At 44.1% G+C, this 9,632-nt stretch overlaps 1 protein-coding gene across 12 annotated transcripts in view; it reads left to right on the top strand.

The window, feature by feature from the left end:
• The window catches only part of eps8a (EGFR pathway substrate 8a, signaling adaptor), a 279,677-nt gene that overhangs the window by 141,809 nt on the left and 128,236 nt on the right, over positions 1 to 9,632 (top strand). The window lies entirely within an intron of this gene.

Here is a 9,632-nt window from a genome sequence, read left to right on the forward strand (position 1 = left end):
AGGTCAGCTAGGTAGGCCATCTACTAAACATGTCTAGAGGTCAGCTAGGTAGGTCATCTACTAAACATGTCTAGAGGTCAGCTAGGTAGGTCATCTACTAAACATGTCTAGAGGTCAGCTAGGTAGGTCATCTACTAACCATGTCTAGAGGTCAGCCAGGTAGGTCATCTACTAACCATGTCTAGAGGTCAGCCAGGTAGGTCATCTACTAACCATGTCTAGAGGTCAGCCAGGTAGGTCATCTACTAACCATGTCTAGAGGTCAGCCAGGTAGGTCATCTACTAACCATGTCTAGAGGTCAGCTAGGTAGGTCATCTACTAAACATGTCTAGAGGTCAGCCAGGTAGGTCATCTACTAAACATGTCTAGAGGTCAGCTAGGTAGGTCATCTACTAAACATGTCTAGAGGTCAGCTAGATAGGTCATCTACTAAACAGGTCTAGAGGTCAGCTAGGTAGGTCATCTACTAAACATGTCTAGAGGTCAGCCAGGTAGGTCATCTACTAAACATGTCTAGAGGTCAGCCAGGTAGGTCATCTACTAACCATGTCTAGAGGTCAACTAGGTAGGTCATCTACTAAACATGTCTAGAGGTCAGCCAGGTAGGTCATCTACTAAACATGTCTAGAGGTCAGCTAGGTAGGTCATCTACTAAACATGTCTAGAGGTCAGCCAGGTAGGTCATCTACTAAACATGTCTAGAGGTCAGCTAGGTAGGTCATCTACTAAACATGTCTAGAGGTCAGCTAGGTAGGTCATCTACTAACCATGTCTAGAGGTCAGCCAGGTAGGTCATCTACTAAACATGTCTAGAGGTCAGCTAGGTAGGTCATCTACTAAACATGTCTAGAGGTCAGCCAGGTAGGTCATCTACTAAACATGTCTAGAGGTCAGCCAGGTAGGTCATCTACTAAACATGTCCAGAGGTCAGCTAGGTAGGTCATCTACTAAACATGTCTAGAGGTCAGCTAGGTAGGTCATCTACTAACCATGTCTAGAGGTCAGCTAGGTAGGTCATCTACTAACCATGTCTAGAGGTCAGCCAGGTAGGTCATCTACTAACCATGTCTAGAGGTCAGCCAGGTAGGTCATCTACTAACCATGTCTAGAGGTCAGCCAGGTAGGTCATCTACTAAACATGTCTAGAGGTCAGCCAGGTAGGTCATCTACTAACCATGTCTAGAGGTCAGCCAGGTAGGTCATCTACTAACCATGTCTAGAGATCAGCCAGGTAGGTCATCTACATGCTTGGCCAGGTCTTCCTCTAATATACTAAACATGTCTAGAGGTCAGCTAGGTAGGTCATCTACTAAACATGTCTAGAGATCAGCCAGGTAGGTCATCTACATGCTTGGCCAGGTCTTCCTCTAATCTACTAAACATGTCTAGAGGAGGTCATAGGTCATCTACAGCACTTTGAGATATCAGCTGATGTAAGAAGGGCTATATAAATTAATTTGATTTGATATCACCTGTGTAGACATAATTAACCTGTTAACTCACCTGTGTAGACATAATTAACCTGTTAACTCACCTGTGTAGACATAACTAACCTATTAACTCACCTGTGTAGACATGATTAACCTGTTAACTCACCTGTGTAGACATAACTAACCTATTAACTCACCTGTGTAGACATGATTAACCTGTTAACTCACCTGTGTAGACATAACTAACCTATTAACTCACCTGTGTAGACATGATTAACCTGTTAACTCACCTGTGTAGATGTACATGCAAATGGTTTCATGGCCAGAGATGGACATATCCATTAGAAATGTAGAAAGATGAGAGATCTAAAGATGCAACAACTATCATGGGTTGTTAGGGGAGATCTAAAGATGCAACAACTATCATGGGTTGTTAGGGGAGATCTAAAGATGGAACAACTATCATGGGTTGTTAGGGGAGATCTAAAGATGCAACAACTATCATGGGTTGTTAGGGGAGATCTAAAGATGCAACAACTATCATGGGTTGTTAGGGGAGATCTAAAGATGCAATCAACTCTCATGGGTTGTTAGGGGAGATCTAAAGATGCAACAACTATCATGGGTTGTTAGGGGAGATCTAAAGATACAACAACTATCATGGGTTGTTAGGGGAGATCTAAAGATGCAACAACTATCATGGGTTGTTAGGGGAGATCTAAAGATGCAATCAACTCTCATGGGTTGTTAGGGGAGATCTAAAGATGGAACAACTATCATGGGTTGTTAGGGGAGATCTAAAGATGCAACAACTATCATGGGTTGTTAGGGGAGATCTAAAGATGCAACAACTATCATGGGTTGTTAGGGGAGATCTAAAGATGCAACAACTATCATGGGTTGTTAGGGGAGATCTAAAGATGCAACAACTATCATGGGTTGTTAGGGGAGATCTAAAGATACAACAACTATCATGGGTTGTTAGGGGAGATTTAAAGATGCAACAACTATCATGGGTTGTTAGGTGAGATCTAAAGATGCAACAACTATCATGGGTTGTTAGGGGAGATCTAAAGATGCAACAACTATCATGAGTTGTAAGGGGAGATCTAAAGATGCAATCAACTCTCATGGGTTGTTAGGGGAGATCTAAAGATGCAATCAACTCTCATGGGTTGTTAGGGGAGATCTAAAGATGGAACAACTATCATGGGTTGTTAGGGGAGATCTAAAGATGCAACAACTATCATGGGTTGTTAGAGGAGATCTAAAGATGCAACAACTATCATGGGTTGTTAGGGGAGATCTAAAGATGCAACAACTATCATGGGTTGTTAGGGGAGATCTAAAGATGCAACAACTATCATGGGTTGTTAGGGGAGATCTAAAGATGCAACAACTATCATGGGTTGTTAGGGGAGATCTAAAGATGCAACAACTATCATGGGTTGTTAGGGGAGATCTAAAGATGCAACAACTATCATGGGTTGTTAGGGGAGATCTAAAGATGCAATCAACTCTCATGGGTTGTTAGGGGAGATCTAAAGATGCAATCAACTCTCATGGGTTGTTAGGGGAGATCTAAAGATGGAACAACTATCATGGGTTGTTAGGGGAGATCTAAAGATGCAACAACTATCATGGGTTGTTAGGGGAGATCTAAAGATGCAACAACTATCATGGGTTGTTAGGGGAGATATAAAGATGCAACAACTATCATGGGTTGTTAGGGGAGATCTAAAGATGCAACAACTATCATGGGTTGTTAGGGGAGATCTAAAGATGCAACAACTATCATGGGTTGTTAGGGGAGATCTAAAGATACAACAACTATCATGGGTTGTTAGGGGAGATCTAAAGATGCAACAACTATCATGGGTTGTTAGGGGAGATCTAAAGATACAACAACTATCATGGGTTGTTAGAGGAGATCTAAAGATGCAACAACTATCATGGGTTGTTAGGGGAGATCTAAAGATACAACAACTATCATGGGTTGTTAGGGGAGATCTAAAGATGCAACAACTATCATGGGTTGTTAGGGGAGATCTAAAGATGCAACAACTATCATGGGTTGTTAGGGGAGATCTAAAGATGCAACAACTATCATGGGTTGTTAGGGGAGATCTAAAGATGCAACAACTATCATGGGTTGTTAGGGGAGATCTAAAGATGCAACAACTATCATGGGTTTCTGATATGACCAGGATAATCAACAACTATCATGGGCTGCTGATATGACCAGGATAATCAACAACTATCATGGGTTTCTGATATGACCAGGATAATCAACAACTATCATGGGTTTCTGATATGACTAGGATAATCAACAACTATCATGGGTTGCTGATATGACCAGGATAATCAACAACTATCATGGGTTTCTGATATGACCAGGATTGTGTCTTTGGCTGCTGGACAATGAAAGAACGTTGATTTGAAAACCAACAGAACAGGACAGCTCATATTAGGAAGTCTTCACATAACAATGGCCTCCATGTTTCTCTGGTGGGATTTTGGCTATAAGCTAATTTGAAGAAGGTAACACATGCCTCATAATATGAAGTAAAATGTCCAGGTTTCAAACAATTAAGGAACAAGGAAAATATAGCGATGCTAACGACAGGCCTAACCATCTTCTGGTAGATGGAAAGGCTTCCCTATAAACCTTCTCTATTAAATGTTAACTACAAAGTAGCCTCTGCCTACCTGGCAGAATGATACCAGGATTATTTACATCAATCCAGTGGCTATATTATCAAACTCCATCTCATGTGCTACAGAAACACAGCTAACCAAACCTAGCCGTGCCCTCACCCACCTGGACCACAGGAACACGTATGTGAGGATGCTGTTCATTGACTACAGCTCAGCCTTGAATACCATCGTGCCCTTTAAACTCCCCACATCGCTCACGGCCCTGAACTCCTCCCTCTGCAACTGGGTCCTGGACTTCCAGACGGGCCGCCCCCAGGTGGTGAAGGTAGTATACCATAGTGCCCTTTAAACTCCCGGCCCTGAACTCCTTCCCTCTGCAACTGGGTCCTGGGCTTCCTGACGGGCCGCCCCCAGGTGGTGAAGGTAGTATACCATAGTGCCCTTTAAACTCCCCACAACGCTCACGGCCCTGAACTATTCCCTCTGCAACTGGGTCCTGGACTTCCTGACGGGCCGCCCCCAGGTGGTGAAGGTAGTATACCATAGTGCCCTTTAAACTCCACACAACGCTCACGGCCCTGGGTCTGAACTCCTCCCTCTGCAACTCTGCCTGACTATGTAAGACCAATACGACCTGTACAGCTTGGTTTGTCCTGACTGTGAAAGACCAATACGACCTGTACAGCTTGGTTTGTCCTGACTGTGAAAGACCAATATGAACAGTACAGCTTGGTTTGGCCTGACTGTGAAAGACGAATATGACCTGTACAGCTTGGTTTGGCCTGACTGTGAAAGACCAATACGACCTGTACAGCTTGGTTTGTCCTGACTGTGAAAGACCAATACGACCTGTACAGCTTGGTTTGTCCTGACTGTGAAAGACCAATATGAACTGTACAGCTTGGTTTGGCCTGACTGTGAAAGACCAATATGACCTGTACAGCTTGGTTTGTCTTGACTGTGAAAGACCAATATGACCTGTACAGCTTGGTTTGTCTTGACTGTGAAAGACCAATACCACCAGTACAGCTTGGTTTGTCCTGACAGTGAAAGACCAATATGACCAGCACAGCTTGGTTTTTCCTGACTGTGAAAGACCAATATGACCAGTACAGCTTGGTTTGTCCTGACTGTGAACGACCAATATGAACTGAACAGCTTGGTTTGGCCTGACTGTGACAGACCAATTTGAACTGTACAGCTTGGTTTGGCCTGACTGTGAAAGACCAATATGAACTGTACAGCTTGGTGTGGCCTGACTGTGAAAGACCAATACGACCTGTACAGCTTGGTTTGTCCTGACTGTGAAAGACCAATATGAACTGTACAGCTTGGTTTGTCCTGACTGTGAAAGACCAATATGAACTGTACAGCTTGGTTTGTCCTGACTGTGAAAGACCAATACGACCTGTACAGCTTGGTTTGGCCTGACTGTGTAAGACCAATATGACCTGTACAGCTTGGTTTGTCCTGACTGTGAAAGACCAATATGAACTGTACAGCTTTGTTTGGCCTGACTGTGTAAGACCAATACGACCAGTACAGCTTGGTTTGCCCTGACTGTGAAAGACCAATACAGCTTGGTTTGGCCTGACTGTGAAAGACCAATATGAACTGTACAGCTTGGTTTGGCCTGACTGTGAAAGACCAATATGACCTGTACAGCTTGGTTTGTCTTGACTGTGAAAGACCAATACCACCAGTACAGCTTGGTATGTCCTGACAGTGAAAGACCAATATGACCAGTACAGCTTGGTTTGTCCTGACTGTGAAAGACCAATATGACCAGTACAGCTTGGTTTGTCCTGACTGTGAAAGACCAATATGACCAGTACAGCTTGGTTTGTCCTGACTGTGAACGACCAATATGAACTGAACAGCTTGGTTTGGCCTGACTGTGAAAGACCAATATGAACTGTACAGCTTGGTTTGGCCTGACTGTGAAAGACCAATATGACCTGTACAGCTTGGTTTGTCTTGACTGTGAAAGACCAATATGACCTGTACAGCTTGGTTTGTCCTGACTGTGAAAGACCAATACCACCAGTACAGCTTGGTTTGTCCTGACAGTGAAAGACCAATATGACCAGTACAGCTTGGTTTGTCCTGACTGTGAAAGACCAATATGACCAGTACAGCTTGGTTTGTCCTGACTGTGAACGACCAATATGAACTGAACAGCTTGGTTTGGCCTGACTGTGACAGACCAATTTGAACTGTACAGCTTGGTTTGGCCTGACTGTGAAAGACCAATATGAACTGTACAGCTTGGTGTGGCCTGACTGTGAAAGACCAATACGACCTGTACAGCTTGGTTTGTCCTGACTGTGAAAGACCAATATGAACTGTACAGCTTGGTTTGTCCTGACTGTGAAAGACCAATATGAACTGTACAGCTTGGTTTGTCCTGACTGTGAAAGACCAATACGACCTGTACAGCTTGGTTTGGCCTGACTGTGTAAGACCAATATGACCTGTACAGCTTGGTTTGTCCTGACTGTGAAAGACCAATATGAACTGTACAGCTTGGTTTGGCCTGACTGTGTAAGACCAATACGACCAGTACAGCTTGGTTTGCCCTGACTGTGAAAGACCAATACAGCTTGGTTTGGCCTGACTGTGAAAGACCAATATGAACTGTACAGCTTGGTTTGGCCTGACTGTGAAAGACCAATATGACCTGTACAGCTTGGTTTGTCTTGACTGTGAAAGACCAATATGACCTGTACAGCTTGGTTTGTCCTGACTGTGAAAGACCAATACCACCAGTACAGCTTGGTATGTCCTGACAGTGAAAGACCAATATGACCAGTACAGCTTGGTTTGTCCTGACTGTGAAAGACCAATATGACCAGTACAGCTTGGTTTGTCCTGACTGTGAACGACCAATATGAACTGAACAGCTTGGTTTGGCCTGACTGTGAAAGACCAATATGAACTGTACAGCTTGGTTTGGCCTGACTGTGAAAGACCAATATGACCTGTACAGCTTGGTTTGTCTTGACTGTGAAAGACCAATATGACCTGTACAGCTTGGTTTGTCCTGACTGTGAAAGACCAATATGACCTGTACAGCTTGGTTTGTCCTGACTGTGAAAGACCAATACCACCAGTACAGCTTGGTTTGTCCTGACAGTGAAAGACCAATATGACCAGTACAGCTTGGTTTGTCCTGACTGTGAAAGACCAATACCACCAGTACAGCTTGGTTTGTCCTGACTGTGAAAGACCAATATGACCAGTACAGCTTGGTTTGTCCTGACTGTGAAAGACCAATATGACCAGTACAGCTTGGTTTGCCCTGACTGTGAACGACCAATATGAACTGAACAGCTTGGTTTGGCCTGACTGTGACAGACCAATTTGAACTGTACAGCTTGGTTTGGCCTGACTGTGAAAGACCAATATGAACTGTACAGCTTGGTGTGGCCTGACTGTGAAAGACCAATACGACCTGTACAGCTTGGTTTGTCCTGACTGTGAAAGACCAATATGAACCATACAGCTTGGTTTGTCCTGACTGTGAAAGACCAATATGAACTGTACAGCTTGGTTTGTCCTGACTGTGAAAGACCAATACGACCTGTACAGCTTGGTTTGGCCTGACTGTGTAAGACCAATATGACCTGTACAGCTTGGTTTGTCCTGACTGTGAAAGACCAATATGACCTGTACAGCTTGGTTTGTCCTGACTGTGAAAGACCAATATGAACTGTACAGCTTGGTTTGGCCTGACTGTGAAAGACCAATATGACCTGTACAGCTTGGTTTGTCCTGACTGTGAAAGACCAATATGAACTGTACAGCTTGGTTTGGCCTGACTGTGTAAGACCAATACGACCAGTACAGCTTGGTTTGCCCTGACTGTGAAAGACCAATACAGCTTGGTTTGGCCTGACTGTGAAAGACCAATACGACCTGTACAGCTTGGTTTGGCCTGACTGTGAAAGACCAATATGACCTGTACAGCTTGGTTTGTCCTGACTGTGAAAGACCAATATGACCTGTACAGCTTGGTTTGTCCTGACTGTGAAAGACCAATACAACCAGTACAGCTTGGTTTGTCCTGACTGTGAAAGACCAATATGACCTGTACAGCTTGGTTTGTCCTGACTGTGAAAGACCAATATGACCTGTACAGCTTGGTTTGTCCTGACTGTGAAAGACCAATACAACCAGTACAGCTTGGTTTGTCCTGACTGTGAAAGACCAATATGACATGTACAGCTTGGTTTGTCCTGACTGTGAAAGACCAATACAACCAGTACAGCTTGGTTTGTCCTGACTGTGAAAGACCAATATGTCCTGTACAGCTTGGTTTGTCCTGACTGTGAAATACCAATATGACCTGTACAGCTTGGTGTGTCCTGACTGTGAATGACCAATATGACCTGTACAGCTTTGTTTGGCCTGACTGTGAAAGACCAATACGACCTGTACAGCTTGGTTTGGCCTGACTGTGAAAGACCAATATGACCTGTACAGCTTGGTTTGGCCTGACTGTGAAAGACCAATACGACCTGTACAGCTTGTTTTGGCCTGACTGTGAAAGACCAATATGACCTGTACAGCTTGGTTTGGCCTGACTGTGAAAGACCAATACGACCTGTACAGCTTGGTTTGTCCTGACTGTGAAAGACCAATATGTCCTGTACAGCTTGGTTTGTCCTGACTGTGAAAGACCAATACCACCAGTACAGCTTGGTTTGTCCTGACTGTGAAAGACCAATACGACCTGTACAGCTTGGTTTGGCCTGACTGTGAAAGACGAATATGACCAGTACAGCTTGGTTTGTCCTGACTGTGAAAGACCAATACGACCTGTACAGCTTGGTTTGTCCTGACTGTGAAAGACCAATATGAACAGTACAGCTTGGTTTGTCCTGACTGTGAAAGACCAATACGACCTGTACAGCTTGGTTTGTCCTGACTGTGAAAGACCAATACGACCTGTACAGCTTGGTTTGTCCTGACTGTGAAAGACCAATACGACCTGTACAGCTTGGTTTGGCCTGACTGTGAAAGACCAATACGACCTGTACAGCTTGGTTTGGCCTGACTGTGAAAGACGAATATGACCTGTAGAGCTTGGTTTGGCCTGACTGTGAAAGACCAATACGATCTGTACAGCTTGGTTTGTCCTGACTGTGAAAGACCAATATGAACAGTACAGCTTGGTTTGGCCTGACTGTGAAAGACCAATACGACCTGTACAGCTTGGTTTGTCCTGACTGTGAAAGACCAATATGACCTGTACAGCTTGGTTTGTCCTGACTGTGAAAGACCAATATGGGATTTTAGGTCATTCAGAGTGTATGTCACTGTTTCTCATCTCATTCTTTCACACAGGGCGCCCTTCCTTTGCCGGGTGAGCTGGATGAAATTTTTCTCTAGCGAAATGTGATTCTACCCACTTCTCCAGTCACCCCTACACCACTGGCTATGATAACATACATAACATGATGAATGGAAGCTTGTTTATCACAGTCAATATTATCTGATGCACCTCATGAAAGAAAATATCTTTACACTGTAAACGACTG

Source organism: Salvelinus alpinus, chromosome 11 (assembly GCF_045679555.1).
Source record: "Salvelinus alpinus chromosome 11, SLU_Salpinus.1, whole genome shotgun sequence".
In the NCBI taxonomy this organism is placed as follows: Eukaryota; Metazoa; Chordata; class Actinopteri; order Salmoniformes; family Salmonidae; genus Salvelinus; species Salvelinus alpinus.